The 20,752-nt window shown below is 46.6% G+C and overlaps 1 long non-coding RNA gene across 1 annotated transcript; it reads left to right on the top strand.

Annotated features, from left to right (window-relative positions):
- The first annotated feature begins 16,139 nt into the window (after nt 1-16,139).
- Nucleotides 16,140-17,275, top strand: LOC117184788 (uncharacterized). The gene is made up of 2 exons (XR_004470257.1): nt 16,140-17,030; nt 17,092-17,275. It is a non-coding gene; the product is annotated as an uncharacterized lncRNA (long non-coding RNA).
- Nucleotides 17,276-20,752: the final 3,477 nt, after the last annotated feature.

The following is a 20,752-nucleotide window of genomic DNA, read 5'->3' as shown; positions in this document are numbered from 1 at the left end:
TGACGATATTGGTAAATTAATTTTTGCAAAATAAACGCCGAAAAACAGCCACGTGCGGAACTTTAGTGCGTCAACAAGTGCGAATAGTTCGTCCACAAGTTCGAGCTCGAAACTTTAGCTCGAGGTCGGAGCTTTTCGGTTGGCGTCCCCGCTAAAACTTTTGGGTTTAGTCTCCGCTAGAACTTGCGGTTCGTGTCTCCGCTGAGACTTTTGGTTCGCAGTCTCCACTAGTGCCATTTAGTGTTGAGTCAGGCCAATAAAGGGAGCCACAACTCGCCGGGTACGGAAGTAGATACGGAGGCCGACGCTAGCGACACTAACTTGGCTAGTGTTGGGGCGAGCTCGACGTCGAGCGTTCCCGTCCGCAGGCGAGGCCGGCCAAAATCCACAGCCGACAAAAAAGGGGGCCAAGAAGATAGGGCTTGGGATTGGGCTAATCGGAGAGCAGCCGATCCCAACCGAGAGATCGCCGCCACCATCGCTCCCCTTTGAGGAGGCTCCAGGCACCTCTGCCGCTGCCGCTGCCACCATCGCTGCCTCCACCGCTGCCGCCACCGCTGCCACCACCGCTGCCGCTGCCACATGCCCGGCAACTGGCATTGTCGCGGAAGGCTACTCGGCCATCATCACGGAGATGTCTGTGATTAGGATGGTGGTGAGCGAGACTGCGCTGAAGGGGCTGATGCCGTAAGAGGCTTCCATGGGAATCCTCGTCGCTACCAACCGGTACGACGAGTTGGTCATGGCCCTGGCTGAAGAAAAGGTGCGGAGGAGAGGGCAAGGATGCCGCCTCCACCGAGACCCGCTGCTGCTGCCAACACGGGCACCACCGCTGCGTATGCGACAGCCTTCCCAGGCTTGCCGGCACCGAGCGCCATCGTCGCCGAGGCAGGATTAGAAGTGAAGAAGAGGCCGGATACCTAGCCCCAGGTTGTGGTGTACGACGTCGACACGTCCGTCACTCAGGAGGAATTCATGGAGGAGCTCGTCACGAAGAACCTGGAGGACATCATGACTGCCGCGGAATTCAAAAAGTCGGTTCACCTAAGCAGTAACCCTGGTCGGTCACCGACGGCGCCACGATCAATGTGACGCTAGAGGTCGACGCGAAGGCCCAGGATGCCGCTGCCGCTCCTTGGTCCGAACATACGCCTGCCACAGGTGTGCAGGCTTCGACCACAAGGTGCCGCAATGTCGCCTAAAGGAGAACGTGTGCCACCGATGTGGACAGAACGGCCACAACGTTGCACGGTGTCCCAACCCCGTGGACTGCCGCAACTGCCGCTTCAAGGAGTACCCTGCAGCACATTCCATGCTTACAGCGGCGGGCCCGATCTACGAGACGGTACTGACGAGGGTGCAAGCTAGACATTAATGTTTAGCTTCATCCAAGCTAATTGTGGCCGTGGCCGAGCGGCTGTGATGGCACTCGGAGCCATCATGCGCAGCTTTGGCCGTCAGTTCGCACTGGTCCAGGAGCCGTACGTCGATGGAGCAGGGCGGATTACCGGCCTTCCTTCTGGAATGCGAGTTTTCCAGGACCGCCGAGAAAAAGCTGCTATCATCGTCGACGAACTGGATGCCATCTGCACGCCAATGAAGACCCTTACCACGGACTTTGGAGTATGCGTCAGAGTTACGGGAAGATTCGGCTCAATCTTCCTATGCTCCGTGTACTGCCAATTCGACACCGACTTGGCGCCGTACCTCAGGTACTTAGATACGGTGCTGCTGCTGGGCAGCCGCACTCCTGTCATCTTTGGGCTCGACGCGAACGCAGTATCCCCAGCGTGGTTTAGCAAGCTCTCCAGACACAATCGGGGGCAAGCTAACTATGCACGGGGTAAGCTGCTGTCTGAGTGGATAACCGATATGAGAGCCGGCGTGCTTAATGAAGCCAGTCGGGTGCTTACATTCGATAACCGTAGAGGCCAAAGCGATATCGATGTGACAATCGTCAACCAAGCTGCGACTATGTGGGCCACATACGATTGGGAAGTGAAGGAATGGGACACCAGCGATCACAACATGATCCATGTTGTGGTGACGACTGACCCGAACGACACAGTTGAGCCCATTGCTCCTGTGCCGTCCTGGAAGCTTTCCAATGCGCGCTGGCGATTGTTCGAGGAGGAAGTGGTAAGGGAGACAGCCGAATTACCGGAAGACATCGCCGAATCGCCGTTGGACAACCAAGTGTCTGCACTGCGCTCTGTAGTGTACAGTGTTTGCGACAGAGTTCTGGGACGCAGCACACCGAGAGCCGCGAGAAAAGTAGTTTGGTGGACTGCCGAACTACACGCCAAACGCCCAGAGGTCAGGAGACTCAGGCGGAGGCTTCAGGACGCTCGTCGGCACGATACCGACGCAGCAGAGGAACTTGTGGTCGCGTTGAGGACCACCTCGTGGGAGAGAACAGAGATGATCCATGGGGGCAAGTATACAGGATTTGCCGAGGCCGCAAAAAGATCACAGATGCACACATTGGATGCCTTCGAACGGATGGTAGGCTGGTCGCAATATGGCGCGACTGTGCGGGTGTGCTCCTTCGCAACTTCTTTCCTGTTGCGGAGTCGAATGCACACATTGCCATCCCGATCGAGGCTCCACCGGCCTTCGAAGCTATCGAGGTTGATGCATGCGTCACCAGGTTGAAGAGCAGACGCTCTCCCGGCATGGACGACATCACAGGTGCCATTTGCTAGGCATCGTAGCGTGCCATCACTCAGCACATGACAGCGATGTATTTCCGCTACCTGGAGAGAGGGTACTTCCCAACGGAATGGAAGGGTGGTTCTACTCCTGAAGGGACCCGATAAGGACCGGACTGATCCTCATATCGTGTTATCTGTCTGTTGCCAGTGCTCGGCAAAGTGCTTGAAGGGATCATGGTGAAGGACACCAATCCGGATGGCTGCAGATGGCAATTTGGCTTTCGCCAAGGTCGTCGTGTGGAGGATGCTTGGAAACACGTCGTGAGCACTGTTTCGGCCAGCCGGTCGAAATACGTGCTCGGAGTCTTCGTGGACTTCAAGGGAGCCTTCGACAACGTCGAGTGGAATGGCATGGAGTAGCCACTGTTCCGGTGACAAGAGGTTGCCCGCAGGCGTCCATTTATATGGAACATCTTGATGGACGTGTTGCTCCAGCGCTAAGAGCCCCTTGGTGCGCTCAGCGCGTATGCTGACGACTTGCTCCTCCTCATCGAAGGGAATGCCCGATCAGGGCTCGAGCAAAAAGGAGGTGAGCTAATGTCCATCGTAGGCGCTTGGGGACTTGAAGTTGGCGTTGCCGTTTCAACTAGCAAGACGGCGATCATGCTGCACAGTGGCATACTTAGACTGCCGCCAGAGCAAGCCTGCCATATAAGCGCAAGTATCGGTTCCTTAGTATCACGGTTGGCGAGCGGTTGAGTTTTCTCCCTCACATCACGGGCTTACGTGATAAGCTGACCGGAGTCCGACTTGTGACTCAGTCTCCTCGCTTCTTTTTAGGTTCGCTAACTGGCGCATGTACCAGGTTCCTGCATTTGTAGCGCTGGTGCGTGATGGCGTGATATATGTATATATATTGCACTAATCGATGCTAAGCCGCAAATACACACTAGACGCCGTGGTTAAAATCCCTCCCTTAAGGAACCGCCACGTAAAATAAAGCTGAGAGATGAGATTCATTCTATCCCTATCTACTCATTTTGTGTCTGACTGTCTTTAAGAGCAGACGTGTTTTTCTGGTGTCGCTGGGGCGCTAGCGTGTGCCTGTGTTTGCGTGTGTGTGTGAAATTTCTATTTATAGCTGCTTATCTCGATAAAGATCTTTGACAGTGGCTGCTATGCCTCCGAAAAAGAAAAATTTGGCGGCCGTTGAGAAGCTTTGTTCTGATGAAGAACTGGCTGCTCCTGGCGGTTGAAAAGGGCCACCTCGGAGACCGATATCGCCAAGCTGTCCCCGGAGAACGTTGGTGTTGGTTCCCAGGATACCCTTGGGGACCACGGCAAGAGTGTTGAGAAAGTGAATGTGGGTGTGGCTCCCACTGTGGAGGCGGCAGATATGCAGGTGGCTGCTATGCCTCCGAAAAAGAAAAATTCGGCGGCCGTTGAGAAGCTTTGTTCTGATGAAGAACTGGCTGCTTCTGGCGGTTGAAAAGGGCCACCTCGGAGACCGATATCGCCAAGCTGTCCCCGGAGAACGTTCGTGTTGGTTCCCAGGATACCCTTGGGGACCACGGCAAGAGTGTTGAGAAAGTGAATGTGGGTGTGGCTCCCACTGTGGAGGCGGCAGATATGCAGGTGGCTGCTATGCCTCCGAAAAAGAAAAATTCGGCGGCCGTTGAGAAGCTTTGTTCTGATGAAGAACTGGCTGCTTCTGGCGGTTGAAAAGGGCCACCTCGGAGACCGATATCGCCAAGCTGTCCCCGGAGAACGTTCGTGTTGGTTCCCAGGATACCCTTGGGGACCACGGCAAGAGTGTTGAGGAAGTGAATGTGGGTGTGGCTCCCACTGTGGAGGCGGCAGATATGCCGCAGTTTGCAGTGCCTGCATTGTCAAAGACGCAGGTGAATAACACTGTAGAGCGAATGCAGGCTATAAGCCAGCAGGTGTTGAGCGTGGCGTTGGACGGTGGTGCGACAACGGAGGTAATGTGCAGTTTGGTAGGCTGCATTGGCCAATATGAGGCGCTGATTTTTTCGCTTATTGCTGAGAATGAGCGACTGCGGGGCCGTTTGGAGGCCATCGGTCCGATGAATGTTGGCGGTCTGGCGCCGGTTCTGCCGGCAGCAGCCCCCCATGGAGGCGCAGTGGTGGGTTTTTCATCCCCTGTGGAGCCGCGACCGGTTGACACCTGGTTCTTGGTGGTGCGGAACAAAAATGCCGGAGTGCACGCACGGGACGTGGTCGAAGTTGCTTTCTGACTGTCATTAAGAGCAAACGTGTTTTTCTGGTGTCGCTTGCCGAATGCAAAATTTTCGTTTTCTGCTTTGTGCGGTGCTTCTTTCGGTGTCTGAATATCCGTTATGGAAAATTCATCATTAAAGTTTTAATATTTTAACAATATTATAATAATAGTTACTTATAGTTACTAGACTTATAGTTATTCAAATTATTATGCTTGCATTTTAACATAGAATAAATGTAAGATTAATATTAAAGTATCGTTTATTAATAATGTTTTGATCGAAAAAGAGTACAAAGTGTTTGATTTAAGATGTGCAATTAATGATTCTGTTCCTCCGACTTTTTGTTCAACTTTCTGCTTCTACTTCCAACAACCGACTCCCATATCGATAACCCCTTATCGGCTAGGTCTTTTAAACATCGGTTAAGTCTGGTTATATCGGTTAGGTCTTATCGATGGTATCTTAAGTTCAAATGTTAATTTAGATGGGATAGTGTTAACTGCTTGATACACTGTCCTTTACATTCGGCCCTCCTGCTCATCTTCATCTGTCCCAGATGATAATATATCCCCGTTCTCTGAGAAAAAACGCCATAGCTTCATATTGTCACTGCTCGTTGCGGTGATGTTTGGCCCCTCGACTTGTGCAACCTTTCTGACGTCATAGCGACCGTTCCGCTTTACCTTGGTGACTTCAAATGGGCCTAGATACTCGCTGGCCAACTTGCGTCCTGCGACGAACTGCATCCTCTTGATCGCGACCATGTCTCCTAGTCTGTAGCCGTGCTCAGGTCGTCGTTTTTTATCATAATTGCGCTTGTACACCTCTTGCGCCTTCTCAATGTTTTGTTTCGCTTGGTCACGCAGTTCTGGGCGCTCGTTGTTAAGCTGCGTAACCAACTCCTCGTTGAGAACCTCCAATAGTCGACTTTCAGCTTGTCTGTGCATCTTTGTCCCAAACATGACCTCGAATGGCGACGACTTCAACGTAGAATGCACATGCGAATTAATCGGCATCTGAACCTTTGGCACATGCTTGTACCACTTCGTTGACTCCTGAGCTGAGAGCTTTGCGATGATACCCAAAATTGAACGGTTCACCCGCTCAATCTGACCGTTGTCTCTCGCCACACCTGTCGTTGTACACACATGTTCGACTTTGTTTTCGTTGAGAAACTCGCTGAATGCGTTGGATGTAAACGCTGCTCCTCTGTCGCTGACTATGCGCTTGGGAAAACCAAACACAAATGACCAATCTCTCAGCCTCTTCACAACTTCTTCGTGACCTGTTGACTTAGTTGGGAACAGCCACACAAACTTGGAGAATGCATCTACCACAGCAAAAACGTACTTGTATTGCTTGGCTGTCGCATCCATTGGTCCCAAAAGATCAACGTGCAGCGTGTATAGTGGTGTTTCACCCTTGTCAATGCAATGAAGATAGCCTTCTTGTTTGCCCAACTTTTGGCAGAAAATTATACAACTGATACAATTAGTAATCAACTTATTTACTTTCCGTTCAAGGTGCTGAATCCAGTATTGCTGCTGAACTGAGTGCATAGTCTTCGCTGTGGAGAAATGACCAACTTCATGCGATCCTTGAATGATTTCCCTTTCCATCAGCCTTGGAACCACCAATACGTCATTGCCATTTACAGATTTGAAGAAAAGACCTCCTTTTAGCTTGTAGTCTTGATATAGGTGCTGCTTCAGGATCTCAACTGTGGCTTTGATGAAATCGTCATCCTGCTGTGCTTTCTTTATCCGAGCTGTTAGCTCCGTCGTCACGAACATGCATGTCTACAGAAAACGACTGAGACAGTCCACGTGTCTCATTCTGTCCCCTGGGCGGTGTACTACTTTGAATGTAAAGTCTCCATATACAGAATCCACTGGGAAGCTTCTCTGGGTATATCTGCTTTCGTTGTTGTCTGCTTAAACGCCGCACAGTCAGTGGCAAGATCAAATTTGATCCCCAACAGGCAGTGACGAAACTTCTTGAGTGCGAGGTATGCAGCTTTGACCTCCAAATAGTAACTGTGACGTTTGGACTCAGCTTGTGTAGTCTTTTTACTCCAATAGTAAATCGGGTGGAAATTGCCATCAAACTGCTGCAACAAGACTGCTCCGAAACCTTCTTTGGATGCATACGTGTGGAGTTCCGTTGGCGCTTCTCGTGAGTATAAATGTAATACAGGTGCGATTACAAGCAGATTCTTTAAGGTTTGTAGCGACCGTTGCTCTGCTTCGCCAATGTTGAAAACTGCTTCCTTCCTGAGTAGATTCGTGAGCGGCCGGGCAACTTGTGCATAGCCAGGGATGAACTTTCTGAAAAAGCCTGTGAGTCCCAGAAATGCTTGAACTGCTTTAATGTCTTTGGGCGTAGCAAACCGACTGACAGCTGCTGTCTTCTCTTTGCCGGGCCAGATTCTCCCGTCCTCAATGATATGGCCCAGAAAGCTAATGCGTGGCTGCATGAAGCTACATTTCTTCCACTTGATCTTTAGGCCAAACTGCGCAGCTGTCTCCAGAACCGACTTAGTCTTCCTCATGCATACCTCGACGCGACGCGGCGTAAACAATTATGTCGTCCATATAAAGCTGCATAATGTCAGAGTTGATTAATTCTTGAAAAATATAGCTTACGAACCGAATGAACGCAGCTGGCGAGTTCTTGAATCCGAAAGGCGCTTTATTAAACTCGAATAATCCCTCCTTTGTGACGAAGGCCGTATACGACTTGCTTTGCTCTTCCATAGGCACATGGAAAAATCCGTTTTCAAGGTCCATTATGGTAAATCACTTAGCCGACTGCAGCTTTTCCAAGACTTCCTCCATGATCGGGACTGGGAAGCAGTCCAGCAATACCATGCTGTTTAACTTCCTGTAGTCTACGCAAACTCTAAGTGTACCATCTTTTTTCTTCACGACGACAACTCTGCTCGCTACATTTGAAGACGACTTGCGTACGATTCCTTGCTCGATCCACTGGCTTCGTCTGTCGATAAACGACTCGGTGAGTGATGAAACGGCTTGATTACTCCGTCGGAAACTATCTTCAGTTGAATTGGAGACTGCTTTGCAACTTCTGTGGGCATTTGGTAACTGTTTCTTATCATCTGTTCAACGTCTTTTCGATATTGCGGTGGAGCTACAAAGGATAACTCTTCAGTTACATTATATATAAGAGCATGCTCATCTGTTGGCACAGGATCTGCGTCATGCTTCAAGAACGTGTATCCTTGCATATCAGCGACGAAACGGAACTTTTTAATGAAATCATGCCCCAAAAGTGCGTCGAAATCAATTGGTTACTGGGGACTACTAAAAACTTCTGTGTGGTCTGCAAGTTATCCACGGTAACTTCTGCATTAAAGTATCCAACAGGCTTTGTTGATATCTGACCCAGACCGCGCAACATAGTTGTGCACTTCAAAAGTTCAACGTTTTTCATGGTCTTCAACATACTCTCTTTGATTATGGTTACATCTGATCCTGTATCCACAAGACAGTCAACTACAATGCCGTTTATTTGAATTTTTTTCATGCGACTGCGATCCAAAATGATGCGAACTTTATCAACTTTATCAGCTTCATAAGGACAGTTACGCGAAATGTGACCATTCTGATTGCACTTAAAACACTTCGTTTCGGCTTTGCAGTCTTTGCGTTTGTGTTCTCCTGATCCACAGTTATAGCAATATTCTTTTTTACCGCTTTGCCCACTTTGCTGCTTGAAACTCGTCTTATGCTGTTCGTTATTGCCCTTCGTCTCCAATATGTTCAAACGATCATAGATATCGAACTCTTCTTTCAAAGCCCTGAAGGTCTCACAGCGATACATGGTATACTTATACTCTTTTCTTATGTCCAGACCGTTCACAATATGGCTTATAACAGCCGCGTCTTCAACATGTCCGACTGCTGCTATTTTTCTCATCTGCAGCAAGTACTCGTGCATCGACTCACTACTCTTCCTCTTTCTTTCTTGCAGCAGCTTATGAATGTCTGCACTGTTATAGCTACATGTGAATTCATCCAATAATACGTTCTTGAGTTCCTCATAGGTGCACACGCATTCAGCTTCAAGGAAAAGCTTAGCTGCACCGGTCATTTTTCCTCTGCCCTGCACATACTTTTGCTTTTCAGTAAGCTCATATGCGTCGGCATTTTTTTCGAAAATCTCAAACCATTTTTCTATTTTAACCGATTTTCCATCACGATCGCTCACAACTTTTGTAAAATTATCTGGAGCGATCTTCATTTCTCGTTGCTCATCGCAAAGCACTTTCAAACTTAGCAACTTTATCATTTGATCAATCTTGTCCTCAGTATTCTTTTCCGCATTTTCTAAATCTTCCATCTCGTTTGCACTCGGGCACGACGTTCCTGGTACAGCTTCTTCCTTCTCTCTCTCTTTCCAGTGCAACTGCGGCGGTGTTTGCATCATTTTGCGGCTCTTTTCGACTTGTGTCTGTGTACCCGACGACGAGGAGGAAGTGGTAAGGGAGACAGCCGAATTACCGGAAGACATCGCCTAATCGCCGTTGGACAACCAAGTGTCTGCACTGCGCTCTGTAGTGTACAGTGTTTGCGACAGAGTTCTGGGACGCAGCACACCGAGAGCCGCGAGAAAAGTAGTTTGGTGGACTGCCGAACTACACGCCAAACGCCCAGAGGTCAGGAGACTCAGGCGGAGGCTTCAGGACGCTCGTCGGCACGATACCGACGCAGCAGAGGAACTTGTGGTCGCGTTGAGGACCACCTCGTGGGAGAGAACAGAGATGATCCATGGGGGCAAGTATACAGGATTTGCCGAGGCCGCAAAAAGATCACAGATGCACACATTGGATGCCTTCGAACGGATGGTAGGCTGGTCGCAATATGGCGCGACTGTGCGGGTGTGCTCCTTCGCAACTTCTTTCCTGTTGCGGAGTCGAATGCACACATTGCCATCCCGATCGAGGCTCCACCGGCCTTCGAAGCTATCGAGGTTGATGCATGCGTCACCAGGTTGAAGAGCAGACGCTCTCCCGGCATGGACGACATCACAGGTGCCATTTGCTAGGCATTGTAGCGTGCCATCACTCAGCACATGACAGCGATGTATTTCCGCTGCCTGGAGAGAGGGTACTTCCCAACGGAATGGAAGGGTGGTTCTACTCCTGAAGGGACCCGATAAGGACCGGACTGATCCTCATATCGTGTTATCTGTCTGTTGCCAGTGCTCGGCAAAGTGCTTGAAGGGATCATGGTGAATCGTCTGAAGGACACCAATCCGGATGGCTGCAGATGGCAATTTGGCTTTCGCCAAGGTCGTCGTGTGGAGGATGCTTGGAAACACGTCGTGAGCACTGTTTCGGCCAGCCGGTCGAAATACGTGCTCGGAGTCTTCGTGGACTTCAAGGGAGCCTTCGACAACGTCGAGTGGAATGGCATGGAGTAGCCACTGTTCCGGTGACAAGAGGTTGCCCGCAGGCGTCCATTTATATGGAACATCTTGATGGACGTGTTGCTCCAGCGCTAAGAGCCCCTTGGTGCGCTCAGCGCGTATGCTGACGACTTGCTCCTCCTCATCGAAGGGAATGCCCGATCAGGGCTCGAGCAAAAAGGAGGTGAGCTAATGTCCATCGTAGGCGCTTGGGGACTTGAAGTTGGCGTTGCCGTTTCAACTAGCAAGACGGCGATCATGCTGCACAGTGGCATACTTAGACTGCCGCCAGAGCAAGCCTGCCATATAAGCGCAAGTATCGGTACCTTAGTATCACGGTTGGCGAGCGGTTGAGTTTTCTCCCTCACATCACGGGCTTGCGTGATAAGCTGACCGGAGTCCGACTTGTGACTCAGTCTCCTCGCTTCTTTTTAGGTTCGCTAACTGGCGCATGTACCAGGTTCCTGCATTTGTAGCGCTGGTGCGTGATGGCGTGATATATGTATATATATTGCACTAATCGATGCTAAGCCGCAAATACACACTAGACGCCGTGGTTAAAATCCCTCCCTTAAGGAACCGCCACGTAAAATAAAGCTGAGAGATGAGATTCATTCTATCCCTATCTACTCATTTTGTGTCTGACTGTCTTTAAGAGCAGACGTGTTTTTCTGGTGTCGCTGGGGCGCTAGCGTGTGCCTGTGTTTGCGTGTGTGTGTGAAATTTCTATTTATAGCTGCTTATCTCGATAAAGATCTTTGACAGTGGCTGCTATGCCTCCGAAAAAGAAAAATTTGGCGGCCGTTGAGAAGCTTTGTTCTGATGAAGAACTGGCTGCTCCTGGCGGTTGAAAAGGGCCACCTCGGAGACCTATATCGCCAAGCTGTCCCCGGAGAACGTTGGTGTTGGTTCCCAGGATACCCTTGGGGACCACGGCAAGAGTGTTGAGAAAGTGAATGTGGGTGTGGCTCCCACTGTGGAGGCGGCAGATATGCAGGTGGCTGCTATGCCTCCGAAAAAGAAAAATTCGGCGGCCGTTGAGAAGCTTTGTTCTGATGAAGAACTGGCTGCTTCTGGCGGTTGAAAAGGGCCACCTCGGAGACCGATATCGCCAAGCTGTCCCCGGAGAACGTTCGTGTTGGTTCCCAGGATACCCTTGGGGACCACGGCAAGAGTGTTGAGGAAGTGAATGTGGGTGTGGCTCCCACTGTGGAGGCGGCAGATATGCCGCAGTTTGCAGTGCCTGCATTGTCAAAGACGCAGGTGAATAACACTGTAGAGCGAATGCAGGCTATAAGCCAGCAGGTGTTGAGCGTGGCGTTGGACGGTGGTGCGACAACGGAGGTAATGTGCAGTTTGGTAGGCTGCATTGGCCAATATGAGGCGCTGATTTTTTCGCTTATTGCTGAGAATGAGCGAATGCGGGGCCGTTTGGAGGCCATCGGTCCGATGAATGTTGGCGGTCTGGCGCCGGTTCTGCCGGCAGCAGCCCCCCATGGAGGCGCAGTGGTGGGTTTTTCATCCCCTGTGGAGCCGCGACCGGTTGACACCTGGTTCTTGGTGGTGCGGAACAAAAATGCCGGAGTGCACGCACGGGACGTGGTCGAAGTTGCTTTCTGACTGTCAGAGCAAACGTGTTTTTCTGGTGTCGCTTGCCGAATGCAAAATTTTCGTTTTCTGCTTTGTGCGGTGCTTCTTTCGGTGTCTGAATATCCGTTATGGAAAATTCATCATTAAAGTTTTAATATTTTAACAATATTATAATAATAGTTACATATAGTTACTAGACTTATAGTTTATTCAAATTATTATGCTTGCATTTTAACATAGAATAAATGTAAGATTAATATTAAAGTATCGTTTATTAATAATGTTTTGATCGAAAAAGAGTACAAAGTGTTTGATTTAAGATGTGCAATTAATGATTATGTTCCTCCGACTTTTTGTTCAACTTTCTGCTTCTACTTCCAACAACCGACTCCCATATCGATAACCCCTTATCGGCTAGGTCTTTTAAACATCGGTTAAGTCTGGTTATATCGGTTAGGTCTTATCGATGGTATCTTAAGTTCAAATGTTAATTTAGATGGGATAGTGTTAACTGCTTGATACACTGTCCTTTACATTCGGCCCTCCTGCTCATCTTCATCTGTCCCAGATGATAATATATCCCCGTTCTCTGAGAAAAAACGCCATAGCTTCATATTGTCACTGCTCGTTGCGGTGATGTTTGGCCCCTCGACTTGTGCAACCTTTCTGACGTCGTAGCGACCGTTCCGCTTTACCTTGGTGACTTCAAATGGGCCTAGATACTCGCTGGCCAACTTACGTCCTGCGACGAACTGCATCCTCTTGATCGCGACCATGTCTCCTAGTCTGTAGCCGTGCTCAGGTCGTCGTTTTTTATCATAATTGCGCTTGTACACCTCTTGCGCCTTCTCAATGTTTTGTTTCGCTTGGTCACGCAGTTCTGGGCGCTCGTTGTTAAGCTGCGTAACCAACTCCTCGTTGAGAACCTCCAATAGTCGACTTTCAGCTTGTCTGTGCATCTTTGTCCCAAACATGACCTCGAATGGCGACGACTTCAACGTAGAATGCACATGCGAATTAATCGGCATCTGAACCTTTGGCACATGCTTGTACCACTTCGTTGACTCCTGAGCTGAGAGCTTTGCGATGATACCCAAAATTGAACGGTTCACCCGCTCAATCTGACCGTTGTCTCTCGCCACACCTGTCGTTGTACACACATGTTCGACTTTGTTTTCGTTGAGAAACTCGCTGAATGCGTTGGATGTAAACGCTGCTCCTCTGTCGCTGACTATGCGCTTGGGAAAACCAAACACAAATGACCAATCTCTCAGCCTCTTCACAACTTCTTCGTGACCTGTTGACTTAGTTGGGAACAGCCACACAAACTTGGAGAATGCATCTACCACAGCAAAAACGTACTTGTATTGCTTGGCTGTCGCATCCATTGGTCCCAAAAGATCAACGTGCAGCGTGTATAGTGGTGTTTCACCCTTGTCAATGCAATGAAGATAGCCTTCTTGTTTGCCCAACTTTTGGCAGAAAATTATACAACTGATACAATTAGTAATCAACTTATTTACTTTCCGTTCAAGGTGCTGAATCCAGTATTGCTGCTGAACTGAGTGCATAGTCTTCGCTGTGGAGAAATGACCAACTTCATGCGATCCTTGAATGATTTCCCTTTCCATCAGCCTTGGAACCACCAATACGTCATTGCCATTTACAGATTTGAAGAAAAGACCTCCTTTTAGCTTGTAGTCTTGATATAGGTGCTGCTTCAGGATCTCAACTGTGGCTTTGATGAAATCGTCATCCTGCTGTGCTTTCTTTATCCGAGCTGTTAGCTCCGTCGTCACGAACATGCATGTCTGCAGAAAACGACTGAGACAGTCCACGTGTCTCATTCTGTCCCCTGGGCGGTGTACTACTTTGAATGTAAAGTCTCCATATACAGAATCCACTGGGAAGCTTCTCTGGGTATATCTGCTTTCGTTGTTGTCTGCTTAAACGCCGCACAGTCAGTGGCAAGATCAAATTTGATCCCCAACAGGTAGTGACGAAACTTCTTGAGTGCGAGGTATGCAGCTTTGACCTCCAAATAGTAACTGTGACGTTTGGGCTCAGCTTGTGTAGTCTTTTTACTCCAATAGTAAATCGGGTGGAAATTGCCATCAAACTGCTGCAACAAAACTGCTCCGAAACCTTCTTTTGATGCATCCGTGTGGAGTTCCGTTGGCGCTTCTCGTGAGTATAAATGTAATACAGGTGCGATTACAAGCAGATTCTTTAAGGTTTGTAGCGACCGTTGCTCTGCTTCGCCAATGTTGAAAACTGCTTCCTTCCTGAGTAGATTCGTGAGCGGCCGGGCAACTTGTGCATAGCCAGGGATGAACTTTCTGAAAAAGCCTGTGAGTCCCAGAAATGCTTGAACTGCTTAAATGTCTTTGGGCGTAGCAAACCGACTGACAGCTGCTGTCTTCTCTTTGCCGGGCCAGATTCTCCCGTCCTCAATGATATGGCCCAGAAAGCTAATGCGTGGCTGCATGAAGCTACATTTCTTCCACTTGATCTTTAGGCCAAACTGCGCAGCTGTCTCCAGAACCGACTTAGTCTTCCTCATGCATACCTCGACGCGACGCGGCGTAAACAATTATGTCGTCCATATAAAGCTGCATAATGTCAGAGTTGATTAATTCTTGAAAAATATAGCTTACGAACCGAATGAACGCAGCTGGCGAGTTCTTGAATCCGAAAGGCGCTTTATTAAACTCGAATAATCCCTCCTTTGTGACGAAGGCCGTATACGACTTGCTTTGCTCTTCCATAGGCACATGGAAAAATCCGTTTTCAAGGTCCATTATGGTAAATCACTTAGCCGACTGCAGCTTTTCCAAGACTTCCTCCATGATCGGGACTGGGAAGCAGTCCAGCAATACCATGCTGTTTAACTTCCTGTAGTCTACGCAAACTCTAAGTGTACCATCTTTTTTCTTCACGACGACAACTCTGCTCGCTACATTTGAAGACGACTTGCGTACGATTCCTTGCTCGATCCACTGGCTTCGTCTGTCGATAAACGACTCGGTGAGTGATGAAACGGCTTGATTACTCCGTCGGAAACTATCTTCAGTTGAATTGGAGACTGCTTTGCAACTTCTGTGGGCATTTGGTAACTGTTTCTTATCATCTGTTCAACGTCTTTACGATATTGCGGTGGAGCTACAAAGGATAACTCTTCAGTTACATTATATATAAGAGCATGCTCATCTGTTGGCACAGGATCTGCGTCATGCTTCAAGAACGTGTATCCTTGCATATCAGCGACGAAACGGAACTTTTTAATGAAATCATGCCCCAAAAGTGCGTCGAAATCAATTGGTTACTGGGGACTACTAAAAACTTCTGTGTGGTCTGCAAGTTATCCACGGTAACTTCTGCATTAAAGTATCCAACAGGCTTTGTTGATATCTGACCCAGACCGCGCAACATAGTTGTGCACTTCAAAAGTTCAACGTTTTTCATGGTCTTCAACATACTCTCTTTGATTATGGTTACATCTGATCCTGTATCCACAAGACAGTCAACTACAATGCCGTTTATTTGAATTTTTTTCATGCGACTGCGATCCAAAATGATGCGAACTTTATCAACTTTATCAGCTTCATAAGGACAGTTACGCGAAATGTGACCATTCTGATTGCACTTAAAACACTTCGTTTCGGCTTTGCAGTCTTTGCGTTTGTGTTCTCCTGATCCACAGTTATAGCAATATTCTTTTTTACCGCTTTGCCCACTTTGCTGCTTGAAACTCGTCTTATGCTGTTCGTTATTGCCCTTCGTCTCCAATATGTTCAAACGATCATAGATATCGAACTCTTCTTTCAAAGCCCTGAAGGTCTCACAGCGATACATGGCATACTTATACTCTTTTCTTATGTCCAGACCGTTCACAATATGGCTTATAACAGCCGCGTCTTCAACATGTCCGACTGCTGCTATTTTTCTCATCTGCAGCAAGTACTCGTGCATCGACTCACTACTCTTCCTCTTTCTTTCTTGCAGCAGCTTATGAATGTCTGCACTGTTATAGCTACATGTGAATTCATCCAATAATACGTTCTTGAGTTCCTCATAGGTGCACACGCATTCAGCTTCAAGGAAAAGCTTAGCTGCACCGGTCATTTTTCCTCTGCCCTGCACATACTTTTGCTTTTCAGTAAGCTCATATGCGTCGGCATTTTTTTCGAAAATCTCAAACCATTTTTCTATTTTAACCGATTTTCCATCACGATCGCTCACAACTTTTGTAAAATTATCTGGAGCGATCTTCATTTCTCGTTGCTCATCGCAAAGCACTTTCAAACTTAGCAACTTTATCATTTGATCAATCTTGTCCTCAGTATTCTTTTCCGCATTTTCTAAATCTTCCATCTCGTTTGCACTCGGGCACGACGTTCCTGGTACAGCTTCTTCCTTCTCTCTCTCTTTCCAGTGCAACGGCGGCGGTGTTTGCATCATTTTGCGGCTCTTTTCGACTTGTGTCTGTGTACCCGACGCGTCCCTCTAGTACTGGCGGTGGCGATTGACCATGCCCGAACTACTGATTTGGCTGGTTCCTACATGGGTACTTTCCGGACTAACCCTATGGTAAACGAACGCCGAACCACTCAAAGAAGAGACAAAAAATGTTGCTCTGTATACTCTACAACCCACCGCGCACCAGCCACCGAACTAGTTCGGTTGGGATGCAACGTCTCACCAGTAGACGAAAAAACGAAAAAGCATGAGAGGAAAATGAAGAGAGCAGGTAGCTAAAAATGATGCTGATCTGCTCTTCTCCTTTCCCTTTTCTGTTTTCGGTAATTTCATTGCTAGAATGTTCTTTGCGTTTGGCGTTTGTGCAAATCAGTGCGGCTGTCCAAGTGATTATAATTATTGAATTTTAAACAGTTATTCAAAGCAAATGTATAGCAAACGGCATTTGCGTAGGCTCAATAAAGAAATATAAGACAAATATGCAGCCAAACATAATCGTGCTAGCGGAGAAACAGTGTCGTGCAGTGAAATAGAAAAAGTTGAAGGCCGCGAAATAGGAGAGACAATCGACGAAAATGAAACAAATGGAAAGTGACACTGAAAAATTTAAAGAACTTCTTTAGAGTTTTGATTGGTAAGCTTATATGCTTTTGGTTTTTTTGTATTCCTATTATATATGTATTTTATATTTATAGATGCCATAACTGTAGGTACGGGGACTGGATCAGCTGAAGTCCAGATTAGGAAAGCCCTACAGCTGCAAAAAAAACGTTTTTTCAAAAAACAGTACCACCGCGAACAGCAGACCTTAATTAGTAAATTTAAAAACTTAAATGAAATATGTATATAATAAAATAAAAATTTAAATATGAAATTAAATGAAGATTGATAACCTACTTCATGGGTACCCATTTCACTAGCTACTACATGGGTACCCATTTCACTAGCTACTACATGGGTACTCATTTCACTAGCTACTAGACGAGCACCCATATCACTAGTTCGGTGGTAAACGATGTGGTGTCACTGGTCCCCATGTCGTAGGACATTGCGGGTAAAAATGGAAATGATGAAAAGCATTGTTAAGGGTTAGTAAAGAAAGTACCCCTGGTCTGTTAGGGAGTGGTGATATCACCACCTCCGAACTAGTTCCCAGTACTGCTGGGGTGCTTGTCCTTTCTGTTTATAAGTGTGTATCACACACAACGTGTCTGTGCGTGTTTTTTCTGCTTATGTATGTACTGCGCACGGACAAGGCGACGCTGCGACGCGACAATGAATTTCACAATTTTCCAACCGAATTAAACGACTGATCTTTAATTAAAATCCGTGTCTACTGTTATGCTCACAGAATTTGGATTGTTCAACTTAATGTTTATAGCCACCAACAACAACTTTACAACTTTATGTAGCTACAAACAACAACTTTAACAACTTTTCAACAATCCTCTTCTTGCATCAGCTTCTGCTTTCTTCTGTTTTTCTTTTTCACACACTCTGAGCTCTTTATTCGACGCGGACGAGCCCCCAAATGTAAGATTAATATTAAAGTATCGTTTATTAATAATGTTTTGATCGAAAAAGAGTACAAAGTGTTTGATTTAAGATGTGCAATTAATGATTCTGTTCCTCCGACTTTTTGTTCAACTTTCTGCTTCTACTTCCAACAACCGACTCCCATATCGATAACCCCTTATCGGCTAGGTCTTTTAAACATCGGTTAAGTCTGGTTATATCGGTTAGGTCTTATCGATGGTATCTTAAGTTCAAATGTTAATTTAGATGGGATAGTGTTAACTGCTTGATACACTGTCCTTTACATAAATGTCATTAATTTGATAAAGTGTTGATAAACTAAAATTAATACAGTGCGTTAATTTTTCGAAATTATATAATGGCATAATTATCATTGATTTTTGTGTTTATTATATGCATTTGTATGATTAACAATGCGAAAGATTCAGGATACCTTCGGGACCCGTCTTGAAACACGGACCACAGGAGTCTAACATATGTGCAAGTTATTGGGAGATAAAACTTATAGCGTAATTAACTTGACTAATAATGGTATTAGTTTTTTAACTATTTATAGATAATTTACACAATCCTGGGGCGTTCTATATAGTTATGTATAATAATATTTATAGTATTTATGCCTCTAACTGGAACGTACCTTGAGCCTATATGCTGTGACCCGAAAGATGGTGAACTATACTTGATCAGGTTGAAGTCAGGGGAAACCCTGATGGAAGACCGAAACAGTTCTGACGTGCAAATCGATTGTCAGAATTGAGTATAGGGGCGAAAGACCAATCGAACCATCTAGTAGCTGGTTCCTTTCGAAGTTTCCCTCAGGATAGCTGGTGCATTTTAATGTTATATAAAATAATCTTATCTGGTTAGAGGCCTTAGGGTCGAAACGATCTTAACCTATTCTCAAACTTTAAATGGGTAAGAACCTTAACTTTCTCGATATGAAGTTTAAGGTTATGATATAATGTGCCCAGTGGGCCACTTTTGGTAAGCAGAACTGGCTCTGTGGGATGAACCAAACGTAATGTTACGGTGCCCAAATTAACAACTCATGCAAAAACCATGAAAGGCGTTGGTTGCTTAAAACAGCAGGACGGTGATCATGGAAGTCGAAATCCGCTATGGAGTGTGTAACAACTCACCTGCCGAAGCAACTAGCCCTTAAAATGGATGGCGCTTAGGTTGTATACCTATACATTACCGCCAAAGTAGATGATTTATATTACTCGTGATATAAATTTTGAAACTTTAGTGAGTAGGAAGGTACAATGGTATTTATTTATTTATTAAATTAACAAATTATCTGTTAATAATGTACTTAGTTACTAAATGCGGAAAAAGAGAAGTTAAAAGTTAGCTAAATTTAAGTGATTATAAATATTGCATGCAATTAGTTTAAGAGACAGTTCAGGGGATAGTGCTTGGCAGAGGGAGTTATAATTATGGCATAAAACCCTAAAAGGTTCATGATCAGCATAATTAGACCTACATATGGGTAGACGGATAGGCCTAGAAGTACGGGTAGGTCTAGATGGAACGGCCAAGTCAATCTGACCCAAGAAAGTTTGGGAGTCAACAGTCCCGAGAAGGAGCTTGTGCACAAACATTACGCCATAGCATATTCTGCGATGGTGCAACGACGGCAGGTCAATAAGATTTAGCCTAGACCGGTAGGGTGGCAAGATTCTACTCGAGTCCCAGTTAAAGTTCCGAAGGGCAAAAATTAAAAATTGCTTTTGCACGGATTCAATAACAGCCTGCTGCTCTTTATACTGCGGGCTCTACACACAAGAACAATACTCCAGTATAGGACGTACTAACGAGATGTACAGTTGTTTCGTCACGTACGGGTCGTCAAACTCCTTGGACCAAAGCTTGATGAACGCTAAAACACCCTTAGCTTTATTTACAGTTGCAGCTATATGAGTGTTAAAGCACATCTTATGATTAAAAAGGATTTCGAGGTCATTTGAACTCGAAATTCGCTCAAGGACATGATTTCCTATAACATATGAGACAAAATGAGGAGCACGACGGTAAAATGTCATAAGTTTGCATTTGGAAAGGTTCAGAAAAAGAAGATTAGTTGAACACCACAATAGTAGTTCACTTAGATCAAGTAGAAGGCGTGTGTGCAAATACCAATCAGAGTAAGAAAGGCAGATTTTAACATCATCAGCATACATTAGTGTAGTAGAGTATGTTATAACTTGAGGAAGGTCATTCACAAATAAACAGATAAACAGAAGCGGGCCCAGATGACTTCCCTGTGCCACACCTGAAGTAACATTATTTGACAACAGTATTTGACAACACGTTAGAAAACAAAACACGTTGAGTACGGTTAGAGAGATAGGACAAAATCCAATCTAGAAGATCCGTTGGGAACCCTAATAAAGAGAGCTTGTGAATAAGCAGAGCATGGTTCACAGAATCGAATGCCTTGCTGAAGTCCGTAAAAACTACATCCGTCTGCAAACCAATTTGAAAACCACGGTGGATTAGGTTAGAAAACTGAAGAAGGCTAGTCGATGTTGAACGATGTCTGAAAAAACCGTGTTGCGACGGAAATATCAAGCTGCAACAAAGATGTTGCAGTTGCCGGGTGACCAGGAACTCAAGAAACTTCGGGATGGCGGAAAGCTTTGCGATACCACGATAGTTTTCAATGTTTGATCTTGAACCTTTTTTGTGAAGCGGAATGATGGAGGACTCATTCCAAATTACTGGGAGACAAGACTGTTCCAAGGAGAGGTTGAAGAGAAAGGTCAAGGGTTTGCAAAGGGACTGGGCACAGTGTTTTAAAATGAAACTTGGAACCTT

This window comes from Drosophila pseudoobscura, chromosome X (genome assembly GCF_009870125.1).
Source record: "Drosophila pseudoobscura strain MV-25-SWS-2005 chromosome X, UCI_Dpse_MV25, whole genome shotgun sequence".
In the NCBI taxonomy this organism is placed as follows: domain Eukaryota; kingdom Metazoa; phylum Arthropoda; class Insecta; order Diptera; family Drosophilidae; genus Drosophila; species Drosophila pseudoobscura.
Note: the sequence above shows the minus strand (reverse complement) of the source record. Positions and strands in the feature narration are given on the sequence as shown.